The sequence below is a fragment of the Mus caroli genome, chromosome X, assembly GCF_900094665.2.
Source record: "Mus caroli chromosome X, CAROLI_EIJ_v1.1, whole genome shotgun sequence".
In the NCBI taxonomy this organism is placed as follows: Eukaryota; Metazoa; Chordata; class Mammalia; order Rodentia; family Muridae; genus Mus; species Mus caroli.
Genome location: NC_034589.1, coordinates 97,809,559 through 97,822,904, shown reverse-complemented (window position 1 = coordinate 97,822,904; position 13,346 = coordinate 97,809,559). Strand labels below are relative to the sequence as shown.

The 13,346-nt window shown below is 41.8% G+C and overlaps 1 long non-coding RNA gene across 10 annotated transcripts in view; it reads left to right on the top strand.

Annotated features, from left to right (window-relative positions):
- The window catches only part of LOC110287272, a 52,390-nt gene that overhangs the window by 20,512 nt on the left and 18,532 nt on the right, over positions 1–13,346 (top strand). For 7 of the 10 annotated variants that reach the window (XR_003835678.1, XR_003835685.1, XR_003835683.1 and 4 more), the window contains one exon: positions 4,717–4,793. This is a non-coding gene — a long non-coding RNA (uncharacterized LOC110287272). Of the gene's footprint in view, positions 1–2,388; positions 2,485–4,716; positions 4,794–8,259; positions 8,317–11,721; positions 11,825–13,346 lie in introns of those variants that run through there. The other 3 variants (XR_003835681.1, XR_003835682.1, XR_003835677.1) reach the window with 2 other exon arrangements.

Here is a 13,346-nt window from a genome sequence, read left to right as displayed (position 1 = left end):
TGTGATCCATCCAAGAGCTGACTGTGATCATCCACTTCTGTGTTTGCTAGGCCCCGGTAAAAAGAGTTTTAAATTGTTATTGTATGTCTATGAGTATTTTGCCTATATTGATGTGTGCACCACATGCATGGATAGTAGAGTCCAGAAGTGGGAAAAAGTCCCCAGGAGGAATGGCCAGTATTCTTAACCACTGAGTCATCTTTTCAGCACACCCACCCCATCCTGCCACACTTTTTATTTAAGTATTTGAAGTTTCACAGTGTGCTGGAGAGATGGCTCAGTGATTAAAAGCCCTGACTGCTCTTCCAAAGGTTCTGAGTTCAAGTCCCAGCCACCACATGTGGTTGCTTATAACCATCTCTAATGGGATCAGATGCCCTCTTCTGGTGTGTCTGAAGACAGCTACAATGTACTCATATACATTAAATAAATAAATTAAGAAGGAGGAGGAGGAAGGCGATGAGGAAGATGAAGATGATGAGGAAGAAGATGAAGAACATGTTTTGAGATAGGGATCTTGGTTAATTGCCCAGGCTTCCATTGAATTCACTCTATAGCCCAGGCAAACTTATACTTTTGTTTTTCCTGCCTCAGCCTCCCAGTAGCTGGAATTACAGGCAATTACAAGCCTTTGTCACCATGCTTGACATCTTGACATTTTTTATTTTCTTGTTGACACTGCTGGCGTGTGGTCCTAGGGACCTTAGGGATACTAGACAAGCAGTTTACCAGTGGACACCAGACCTATTCTTACATTTTAAAATCTTAGTGGGTTAGAGCACATAAGGACCTCAGTTTCTGTTCTTAACACCTACATAAAAAGCTGGCTATGGAAGGCAGAGAGATGGCTCAGCAGAATAAAAAAGTCTTGCTGCTCTTCCATTGGATAAGAGTTCAATCCTAATGTCCAGGTCAAGTCTCCTAGAACTCCAGCTCCAGGGGATCCAATACGCTTCTAGCCTCCATGGACTCACACATACGTATACACATAAGAGTAAAACCCTAAAAACAAAGCCTGACATGGCCACGAGTGCATGTAACCCCAGGGCTGTTGCTGACAGACATGAGGAGCAGTGGGGCTTGTTGCCACTAAGTCTAGCTCCAGGATCAGTAAGAGATCCTATGTCGCAAGAATAAAGTACAGAGTAATGGAGTAGGACTGCACTCTTAGTCCCCTGGCCTCTACATGAACATTGCCCTGAATGCCTATATGTATAGGTACGCTACATACATATATATGTATATGTAGCAAAATATAATGTTCAGAAATCCATAGCTTCTAACTGGAATCAGGAGTCAGAAAGCCAATTTTGATATGTTCCTATGTAAGTACCTTTGTTCTTCCCAGGCATATCATGCTGTCAGTTTGTCTGTCTGTCTGTAGGAATGACTATCTCTTCTTCAGACTCACTAAGCAAAAGAGTGACCTAGTGATGTTTCAGCTAACACCATAGCAGTTTCTCTTCTATAGTACCTTCTGTCAAGGGCAGCTACGAACACACTTTCTTCCTCTCCTTATCTTTTCTCTCTTTTCAAAGACATTTATTTATCTATCTTTACGTGTATGAGTGTTTTGCTTACATGTAGGTATGTGTACTGTGCATGTGCCTGATTTCTATGGAGGTTAGAAAAGAATGTTAAGTCCCCTGAAATGACTTGCAGACAGTTTTAAGCAGGCATTGAACCTAGGTTCTCAGGAAAAGCAATAAGTACCTTTAACAGCTGAACCAACCCTCCAGGTCCCTGTCCTAATCTTTTGAAGACGGAACAGCTTTTGTTTTTGGGTTTGTTTGTTTGTTTGTTTGTTTGTTTTTCAAGACAGTGTTTCTCTGTGTAGCCCTGGCTGTCCTGGAACTCACTCTGTAGACCAGGCTGGCCTCGAATTCAGAAATCCACCTGCCTCTGCCTCCCAAGTGCTGGGATTAAAGGTGTGTGCCACCACACCTGGCTTTTTAATTTTCTTGCCTTAGATCTTTTTTTTTTAAGATTTATTTATTTATTATATGTAAGTACACAGTAGTTGTCTTCAGACACTCCAGAAGAGGGAATCAGATCTCATTACAGGTAGCAGTGAGCCACCATGTGGTTGTTGGGATTTGAACTCAGGACCTTCGAAAGAGCAGTCAGTGTTTTTACTCACTAAGCCATCTGGGATGCCAGCCCCCAGGGAAGAGCTTTATGCAGTAATAAGTATGGACAGACAGAACAGAGTAGGAACTTCCCCCGAACCCTGTTTTCTGTTTTGTTTTAATACTATTAAGTATTAGGTATTTAATACTAATAGCTATTAGGTATTATTTTAATAGCTAATAGTATTATGATGACTGGGATTCGATTATAGGAAATGTTGAAAATTCTGTTCACATTTTAGATTTTTTCCTCCCATAGGTTAACCTTGAATCGTTAGCCTGAAGCAATCCTACTGCTTTGGTCTTCCGGTTAACTGGGTCTACAGGTACCTGCCTCTGACAGTTTGTACGTGAGGTGAGAGTAACTTTCAGACAAGAACTAATAGTCATAATTGGCTAGATATCGTGGCACATGCCTTTAGACCCTGTACCGAAGAGCAGAGGCAGGTGGTGCTGTGAATTTGAGCCTGGTTTACATAGCAATTTCCAGGCCAGCTAGCTGGAGATCCAAAATGAGACCTTGTCTTTAAAATAGCCATAGAGAGAGGAGGTTTTACCAAAAGTATGCCAGTGTAAGGGTAGAAGCCATTCTGCCCTTGCATTCCGTGAGACTATTTTCTCTTTAGCAGGATCTTAAAATTCAGTGGCCTCCCATAGGAGGGATCAGTGGGTAAAGGTGCTTGTCACCCAACAAACTGAAAAGCTGGGTTCAAGCCCCTGCAAGCTACCCAACTGAAGGAGAGAACCAGCTCCCACAAGTTGTCTTTTGCCATCTCCCTGCACTGCAGTACACGGAACACCCGCACATACAAGAAAACTATCATTGAAAAATGTTGAAGAGTGGCCTCCTATCAAGGCCATCTCGCCAGCCTTGTAAAAGAATGCCTCACTAGATTAAGACAACCATGGTACTGCAAGAATTTCCAAGAGTACTTGGTGGTTTTGGGATTATATATATATTTTTTAAAAAGTTAGCTTTCTGAGTCTTTGTACAACTTTTCATTTGTGTGTTTGTTTTGTAGCTTGATTAGAAATAGGGTTTCACTGTTGATCAGATTGGCCTCAAACTTACCTACATTGCCTCAGCCTCTTAATAGAAAATGATTCTTTCTTTTTAAATCCTCTCTTTTTACCCCATCTCCGGAATTACAGCGTTACAGATGATTGTGGGTGCTGTGAATCGAACCATGATCCTTTGGAAGAACATCCAGAGCTCTTAGCCACTGTGTCATCTCCAAGCTCCCATGTTGTTATGTTTGTTATTTGTTTGATTTTCTGTCAGCATTTTATATGTAGCCCAGGATGTATGTAATTTCAGATATCGTGTGTGTGTGTGTGTGTGTGTGTGTGTGTGTGTGTGTTCCTACATACGACCTGCTCATGTATGTTTTCAGAACTGACCATTTGGTATTAAGATTAACCAATTAGTGTCCCCTTCCCTAGTGAAGACTTGCTCCTACTCAAGGCATCCCTTTAGTTGATTGCAGTTAGTTCTCTAGGGTTGAGGCCTTGTGAGTTTTCCTCTACTTGATTCCCTTTCTTCCTTCCTTCCTTTCTTTCTGTTTGTCTATCTTCCTTTTGTTTTGGTTTGGTTTGGTTTTTTGTTTGTTTGTTTTTCAAGACAGGGTTTCTCTGTGTAGCCCTGGCTGTCCTGGAACTCACTCTGTAGACCAGGCTGGCCTTGAACTCAGAAATCCGCCTGTCTCTGCCTCCCGAGTGCTGGGATTAAAGACGTGCACCATCACCGCCTGGCTTTTCTTTTTTACTTTATGTTTATGGGTGTTTTGCCTGCATGCATTGCCTGTGTTCCACGTGAATGCAGTGCCTGGTGAGAGCTGAAGATAGCCTTAGCTCTCCTGAACTCTATTTACAGATGGTTGGGCGCCATGTGAGTGTTGAGATTCTAAACTGGGTCCTTTGAGACTAGCAAGTGGTTTTTAACTGCTGATCCATTTTTCTAGCCCTGAATCAACTTGCTTAATTTTACTCTAAAGATAAGATTTTTTTCTGATCCCATACCGCTCCCTGGGTACTCGGGATTGCATGCATGGCCTCATTCCCAGACCTATGTCCCTTTTTGGTTTTGAGACACTCTTTCAGTAGCCTTACTACTTTGTTTTACCCCTTTGATAATAATATGTGATAGAAGCAGTTTAAAAGAGGCGGCTTTTTATGTTGTTTTTAATTTAATTTGTGTGTGACTTGATTTTCTGCTTACACTGTATAAGTCCCAAGCATGCCAACACATGCAAGGATTTCTTTGGCTTACCGTGCCAGAAAATACAGTCTATCATGATGGGAAAGAGTTAATGCTTGCTTCGCTTCTATGGGCTCTTGTGGTACGATTTCTTGTACCTTGAAGCAGAGAATGGGAGAGGTAGTAAGGCTCAGTTATTACCTTCCAGGGTCTTCCTCCATACACCCACCTCTGCCGGCTAGGTGCCACTTCTAAAAGTTTCCATAGACAGCATCACCCCCACCAAATCATGGGTTGTTTTTTGTTTGTTTGTTTGTTTGTTTGTTTTAATTTCTAACACTGTCCCAGTAGTTAAGTTCAGGATGATTTGTCTTTCCGTTCCACTTTCAGGATTCTGAGGAGTTAATGTTTCCATGAATATCTCAAAAGGAGATGTGGGCAAACGAACAGTTATCTCACTCCTGTAGGTAAGTGGTTGATGAGTATGGAAGGAATAGTTTACTGGTATAGTGTTTCATGCCTATAATGCCATCCCTTGAGGCTGAGCCAGGAGGATCCAGTCAGGGCTGCATACCAAGACTTCTTACCAAAAAAAATGAAGGGGGAAAAAACTTACCTTTTCTTCTTTTGGCTGTTGGGTGGTATTTGGTCCACTCAGTAGCTTTTCTAAGACTGTGTGCTAGCCTTAAGTTTCCAGAAAAACTCCCTACTTTCCAAGGATTCTGAATCCAATTTTTTAACTTTGCTGTTTTTTAATTCATTTAGTTTTTTAAAATTCATTAGTGTTTTATTTCTAGGTTCAGATTGCATTTTGGTGGGGGGATGGTTGACAGTTTGCCATTTTTGGATGGACTCATTAATGGTTTTTGTCAGTTTCAAATTAAGGAGACCTCAAACATATGTCATGCCATTAAATATCATTTAATGGCATCATTTTACAACTGACGCACTGTATCCCCTGTATGATTATAGGACATTAATTTGCATTTCTATTTAGACTTATCACAGATACTGTTCTCCTTTTCTCCTGGGCTCTTTTCAAGACTGTTACAAGCTAGGCAAAGATATTTGCACTGAGCTGTGCCCCCAGTCCAAACTGCTCTTATTTGAATTTATATAAAGCAAGCTACAGTAATTATTTCCTAAAATTGGATGAAGTATAAGTCCGTCTAGTAATGTGAGAGTAGCCATAGTTCTACATTGATACTAGGATACTATATTAAGCTTTATTTGTAACGTTCATCAATTGTAAGCTGAATATGGGGCATGTATCTGTAATCCCAGCATTTGGAAAGGCTGAGGAGGGAAGGAATATTGGTACAAGATGGAGGCTAGCATACTCCCCTGTCTGATCCTATGATCCAAAATGCAAATTCAAGCCTGCTAGTCCTCATGTTTACTGCTGTGCACTCTAGGCTAGTTTGCCTGGCACTTCGAGGCACTTCTGTAGCGGGGCTGGGGTTACGGGTGGCTTGTACCAAATCCATCTTTTTACATGGTTAGCCCATTTACCTGCTGAGCCATCTCCCTGGCCTTTCCTTACCTCCTTTGCAGCGTGTGGTCTCAAGTGTAAGGCAATTAGAGTGCATATCCTGAGTCGAAATTCTGTTTCCTTGGTTGACATACTTTTGTGATTTTGACTTTTTGGGGGGTTTAATGAGTGGAAAAGATCACTTTGGGAGATAATTGCTTCAACTTGGCTTCTTTGGTTGCTTTTTGAGACAGGGTGTCATAGCTTAGGGTTAGGGTGTCTTGGATCTCCTTATGTATTCCAAGCTGGTCACAAACTCAGAAGTTCTTTTGTTTTAGGATTAAGGCTTGAACCACTGGCTTTTATTATCTCATGTTTCAGAAATTGTGTCGGCCTAACTCACAACAATTTATGTAGCTTAAGCATTCTTTCCTTTGTGACACTTAATATTTTTGTTTGTTTCTTTTTTGTTTTTCTTTGACACAGTGTTTTGCTATATAGTCAAGTCCAGCCTCAAATTCAGAATCCTGCTTTATCATAACCTCCAGGAACTAGAATTACAGGAATGTGTCACCAATATGCCTAATTTTTTCACGAGATGAGCATAAGTATAATTTCCCATACTTTATAATAATTGTTTTTTTTTTTTTTTTGGTTTTTCGAGACAGGGTTTCTCTGTATAGCCCTGGCTGTCCTGGAACTCACTTTGTAGACCAGGCTGGCCTCGAACTCAGATATCTGCCTGCCTCTGCCTCCCGAGTGGTGGGATCTAAGGCGTGCGCCACCACGCCCGGCAGTATTATATATTTTTGTTTTGAAATATTTCTAATGATATTTTATCAACAGAGACTCAATGTACACTAGGAAAACACACTACCAGCTTTGGTATATACCTAGCCTTCACAAAGTTTTTATCATAACTTGTCTTCTGTGGACACTGGGCTTGTACATGCTACTGAAGTAAGTAGCAGTCTACCATTGAGCTATATAATTTCCTTCACTATTTTTTTTAACATTTTATTTTTAGATCTCACTGAGTTGCTCAGGCAATGATTAAGCTCAAATCACTCCTCTATAGCATGCGCAGTCTCGAACTTGTGATCCTCCTGACTTAGACTCAATTCTACACCCCAATGCCTGCAATTATAAATGTGTGCCATTATTTGTGACTTATTTCTTGCATACAGTATTTATAGTTTTAATTTATATATGAGTGGCTTGTCTACATATGTATGGGTGTATACCTCATGCGTGCCTGGTACCTAGGAAGATCTGACAGGGGTATTGGATCCTTGAAATTGTAGCTACAGGTGTTTGTGAGCCACTGTGTGGCTGCTGGGGATGGTCTCTGCCTGCCAGTGCTCTTCCCTGGTGAGCCATCTCCCCCCACACACACTGTAGCTAGTGTGTTCATGTCAGCACATTCAGGCCTGGGGGTGTGCTAAGAGGCTCTGTGAAGATCTAGTACAGTGTTCATTTCTAACATGATATAAAAGAAAGTCTTTGAGTATGAGACCAGCTCTGCTAACACTGGCTTTATGTTGTCATAGAGAGTTTTGAGTTTTCATACGACAATAGTTTTGGTTTCAGGGGCCGTATGAGTTCTGCTGTTGTAGCATGTAAACAAATCTAGGCAGTGCATAGACATGAGTGCATTTGTGTTCCAGGAAAACGATTTGAAGAAAAGTGAGTGAGCTTTATTTGTGTCCAGTACCTGCTTTATTACACTTTGTTCTTATACTCTCCGTAATTATATTTCAAATGTTCACGCATCTGATTCTCTGCTCTAATCTTTTTTTATGTATGTAAGTGAATCCCATGTAGACAGTACCAAAGATGTTAGAAGTTGGGTGTTAGATACCTAGAACTGGAGTTACAGAACACAGGTCCTCTCTTAAGAACAGGAAGTGTTCTTAATTGCTAAGCCTACTCTCCAGCCCCTCCTTTGTAAATTGCTGGAAGGTTTTTTTTTCCTTTTAATTGTTGTTTTCTTTTCTGAGGCTCTGGCTCTGTAGCCCAGGCCTGGAATTCACTGTGTAGCTCAGTTTGGCTTCCAACCTGCAGTGATTCTCATGACTCAAGCAGAATTTGAGGCACTACCACGCTCAACTGGAATGGTTTGATTGATTCACTTGGTTCCGTCCAGTTTTTTGCTGATGACCGGTTTCCATAACAGGTTTTTGTTTGTTTTTCAAAGAGCAACCTTAGCTAACCTAGTGGCTTCCTTTTTCATTAGCTCCTGTGCTGGGCTGTGAAAGTGATTTGTTATATTAGTATAATTCCCAGTAGCTGCCTTCCTTTTGTCCTAGCTTACAGTGATAAAACACTGACGGAAAACGTGAGGCAGGAAGGAGCTTATCTAACTTATATGTCACAGAGGGAAGCCAAGGCAAGAACCTGGAGGTAGGAAATGGAGAGAGCACGAACTGATGCTAACTGACTTGTTCCCCTGCGTTGCTCAGCTATCTTTCTTATCCAGCCCAGGCCCTCCAACCAAGAAGTGGCACTAACCACCACAGGTCAGTATAATGGAGACAGTTCTTCAATTGACGTTCCCCCTTCCCAGGTATGATACAAAGCAAAATTAGCTGTCATACCATTTGAGAGTGTTCTTGTTGGACCATATTTCATTGTAGAAATAGGCTTAAGTTTCTGGAGCTTGTCTCTGGTGTAGTTTCATGACTGCTTCAGCTTCCATCTGGTTCTCTGTGCATGCCACCTTGCTTCTGGTGTATTCGGGTGTCGTCATAATGTAGCCTTGGCCTCCTGTTGACTTAAGTCTTTTTTTTTTCCACTCCTCCCTTGAGCTTCTGTGGTCTGTGGGCATGGCCTTCTTACTCCCTGCATCTTTCTCTATATAGACAGTTTGCTGTAGCTCTCATCGCTCACCAGTCTCGTTGGTCATTAAATCTCATTCCTCTTGGGTTGTTCCATTCCTCTGAACATAGGTGTAGCAGATCCTATTTGTCAGGTCCTAGGATATTTCCTACTATTATTGCTCCTTATATGTGAATGGATTTTCTCTTTATGTTTAAGTCGGAAATTGCTTCAGCCCAAAGCAATCAATCTAATGTAAATATAATCAGGATTGTTCAATTACTTTAAAACCCTAAAGGCAACCCAGCCCTGGAGTTGTATCATATATGACTATCTTTGGACCTGCCCATCACACAGATAATTCTGAAACCCCATTCTCTTAGCATTGTCTTGCTTTCTCCCTGCTGCTAACAGACTTCCCCATCCTGTTTACCTGGATGAGCTGATTCTGCCTCTTCATAGCTCTTGAGTCGTTCCTTTGCACATTCCATACTTGATTTTAGCTATTTTCATTTATTTAATAGGTGCTGGGGGTTGGACCTAGGGTCTCACACAGTAGACAAGTATTCTATCACTGAGCTATATTCCAAGTCCTTTTTTTTTGAAATTTTAAATTATATAGAATCTGTCACTTTGTTCTTGTTTGAGGAAAACTTTTGCGGCATGACAAATCTTAGGCTCTTGACCAACTTATGGATACATGTCCTTGATTCTGGTCTTGTGTAGGTGGGGGTGTGTGTGGGTGGTGGTGGAGGTGGAGGTGGTGAGCGATCTGACCCTGACTTGGGAGGATGCATAGTTAGACGCAAGAATACTTGTTTGTTTGTTTGTTTGTTTGTTTAAGTTTCCTTAAATGTTGGACATGGGGAACACAGATGCTGTTTTTTTAAAATTTTGAATAGATTTAAAACTCATTAGACTGATTTAAACCTTCACGTTGCAGTAACTTGCAAGTCTCTCAATGGTTTACTTTCTAGTGGACAGAAGTTGTTGTTGTTTTATTTGGAATATAGTTCCCCCCCTCCCCCAAGCTAGTCTTACATTCATCTACAGCCTTGGTCTCCTGAGTGCTGGGATGCTGCCATTATAGACATGTACTACAGGGCAAGAGCGTGCAGCGCTTCCTCCATCTTGTATTCTTGCTGAGGCCATTTCATGCTTAACTAGAATTTCATCTCCGCAGTAGAGAATCCTATGGAAATTCTTGGAACCCAAGGTCAGAATGTCCTAGCTAACTTCTCGTAAATTGTTTATTTGTGCAGGAGCCCCTCCGGCTAACTTATCTCAGTTTCTCTTAAACTGCCTGCATATGCAGAACACCCTCCAGGTATATCTTAGTGACTGTTAGGTTAAAGGGCTTGCTTCCTGAGATTCCAGCCCCCAACTGCCAATTAAAATGCCAGACTGCCAGGATATGGTTTTGGGATTTTTTGGATTTTTTCCCTTCAAAAACCGTGCGCTCTGAACACTCACTGTTCATGGGTGCCAGTGGGAATGCAGACTTGCAATTCACTATAAACTGTCTGAGTAGTCATCTCGGGGCTACCAATAATCTATGCTAGCCCTGTTTGCTCACTTGGTTCCCCTTCTTCCCTTCTCCCTGGCAAAATCTAGGGTGTTTTTTTTCTTCTTTAAATGTTCTTCAGAAATACCAGAGAATGCGGGGCTGGAGAGATGGCTCAGTGGGTAAGAACAGCAACTGCTCTTCCAGAGGTCCTGAGTTCAAATCCCAGCAACCACATGGTGGCTCACAACCATCTATAATGTGACCTGATGCCCTCCTCTGGTGTGTCTGAAGACAACTACAGTGTACTCATATACATAAAATAAAATTTAAAAAAAGAAAAAAGAAATACCAGAGAATGAGTCATACTTTGCCACTGAGAAGGACTGTAGCTCACCTGGTAGAGTACTTGCTTGGTATCTGTGAAGACCTCCGATTAATCCAACACTGTTGGGGTTAGGGGTATCAAAAAGAAGGACACAAATGTTTTAGAGGGTCTGTCTTCTCCTTTGCTTCGCCTCTTGCCTTTCTTTCCTTTTCATTTTGTTTTCTATCTCTGTTTCTAAGGCCTCTTTGTATGTCTCTGTCTGGCCTGGAACTTACTCCCTAACTCCTGCTGGCCTCCACCTCTCAATCATTCTCCCCCTGCTCTCTGGGAGCTGGGATTATAAATGGATGCCACTGTGCACACCTTTGGTGGCTGTGGCTTACCAAGTTGTCAGAAAACAGAAGAGGATTCTTTTTTTATCCAATTCTTTAAACCATGTTCCTACTTGGGGGCTGTTGTGCTTTCTTTAGCTGTTTAGCTTTGGGGTTTTTTGTTGTTGTTGTTTTTTGTTTTTTGTTTTTTGGAGATTGAGTCTTCCTCTATAACTCAGGATAATCCAGCTGCTTCTGACGCCTGAGTGTTGGGATTACAGACATGAGCCACTCAGAGCTCTTGTTATTCTTCTTACCATGGATTTCTATAAGAAGCTCAATAATACTATATAATAATATAAAATGTATGGTTTTGGCCCTCCTGCCATAGGGAGGTAATGGTAACTGAGATAACGCAGTTCCAGGAGTAAGGGGAGCTGGGTATGGTAGCATCACTTAGGAATGGTATTTTGAACTTGAGACACTCTAGGAAATAGAATAGCAGAAGTTCCTGTTGATGCTATGGCCTGTGCCGTTTATATATTACGTAGCCCAGCCACCTTGTCTCTGTGCTTAGTGTATTGTATGTCTTCTGTTAGGTACCAGATTTCCTTTTTCTTTTTCTAGTTCATATATTTGGATAGCTTTTGTATGGCTTCCTCTTTCCCTTAAGTTTTGCTTGCTTATGCTTTCCTATTCGTTTCAGCCCTCAAAGCCTCATCTTTGCATTGCGTGTTGGCTTTCCATGTATCTTTCTCCTTTACCTCCCTTTAATGAGTCCTGTGAATAACCCGTCTCCAGTAACTGAGAATTCACTGCTAGACCTGTCCTGTTCCAGGTTACAGAGAACAGTCTGTAGATCTTTGGTGTTACGCTTTTTGCTTAATATGACGCTGCCTGTGCTTTTACTCTGCTTATTTCTAATGTACAGTTAACAACTGACTTCTTCCATCCTCTGTTTCAGGGGTTTCATTTGCAAATGCCTGCAGGATCCAGATGGGGGACATGTGTGAGATGGCTCCTGGTATTCATTCTCTCTCTCTCTCTCTCTCTCTCTCTCTCTCTCTCTCTCTCTCTCTCTCTCTCTCAAAGCTGGGTTTTGTGGTGTTTTTTCTTTATCATAGAGATTACCAGATGCCAAGGGAGGATGGGAGAGTATTTGAGACCCCGACCCATTTAATTTGCAAAATGCATCTAAAGAGAAAGGCTAGTACTTGGCTGCTGCTAATTGTCTGCAGAGGTACATCCAGGATTGCCAGGACTTCTGAAACTTGAATAGCTTCAAGGTTTTTGTGCTTTTCATGCCTCACAGTAAAAGACTGTGTTCATAAATGCTTTAATAGTCTTATAGTCTCTGTCTATTTGCAGTTGTATTACTGTGATGTTAACTGTGTTCCGTTAACCAAAGGGTATGTGGAACACTTCCTTTTGCACTCAGATGAGCCCTTGGAGGTTTCCTTTGGACAGAGTTTAGAACTGGACCACAATGTGGTTACATCTGTGTAAGTTAGGATAAAATCTAGAAAAAAATAGATTTTTATACATACAAAAAAAAACCAGAAACACTAGCAAAGAAGAAATGCTGGTTTATTCGTTTGCGGTTGGGGAACTGGTTCCAGCTCAGCTAGCTGGGGTGATAACCATTTGCCATCATGCCTGGCAAAATCTTGGGCTTTTTGGTTTTGTTTTTTAATGTTCTTCTGAAATATCAGATAATAGGTCTAAATTTCCACGGAGAAATTGTTTCAATTAGTAGAGCATTTGGCCACTATGTTTTTCCTTGGGTCAATCCAGCACACTGCAGGATGCGGATGCCGGGTAAGCAAGAAAAGATACATCTTACAGGCTGTTTCCACTGAGTCCAGACTATAGCTTGGCTATTTTAAAAGGACATTTAAAATTTACCACATTGTATACTAAGATGCTTTGCTGTTTATGTTACTTCCCCTGCTACTTGGGGCTTTTAAATTTTTCTTTGGCGCGCGCGCGCGTGTGTGTGTGTGTGTGTGTGTGTGTGTGTGTGTGTGTGTGTGTTTCCCTGTGTGGGGTGTTATTGATGACCAGTTGTCTTCCTCAGATAATTAACAACTTATATATGGAAGCAGATTCTCTCAGTGAGACAGCTTGCTCTGGGGGTGCCTGTTTCCAGCACAGGGATTGCAAGTGGGCTGTCATGTCCACACTTGCCGGCATTCAGCTTGTGCTGGGCATCCTAACCTGGCTTCTTAAATGTTACCAGTAGATACATAGCTAACTGAGCCCTCTCTTGAGCCTCAAGTTGCCATCATCCTCCATTTATTTTGTAGAAAGGAGGGAAGGATGGGGAGGTTAAGAACGTGCACATGGAGCCGGTCGTGGTGGCACATGCCTTTAATCCCAGCACTCGGGAGACAGAGGCAGCTGGATTTCTGAGTTTGAGGCCATCCTGGTCTACAGAGAGAGTTCTAGGACAACCAGGGCTACACAGAGAAACCCTGTCTCGAAAAACCAAAAAAAAAAAAAAGAGAGAGAGAACACGCACATGGGAGAAGGCTAGTTCTGTGTGCATGTGTGGAAGGGCAGCAGCAGGCTCCTGGACATCAGAGGACA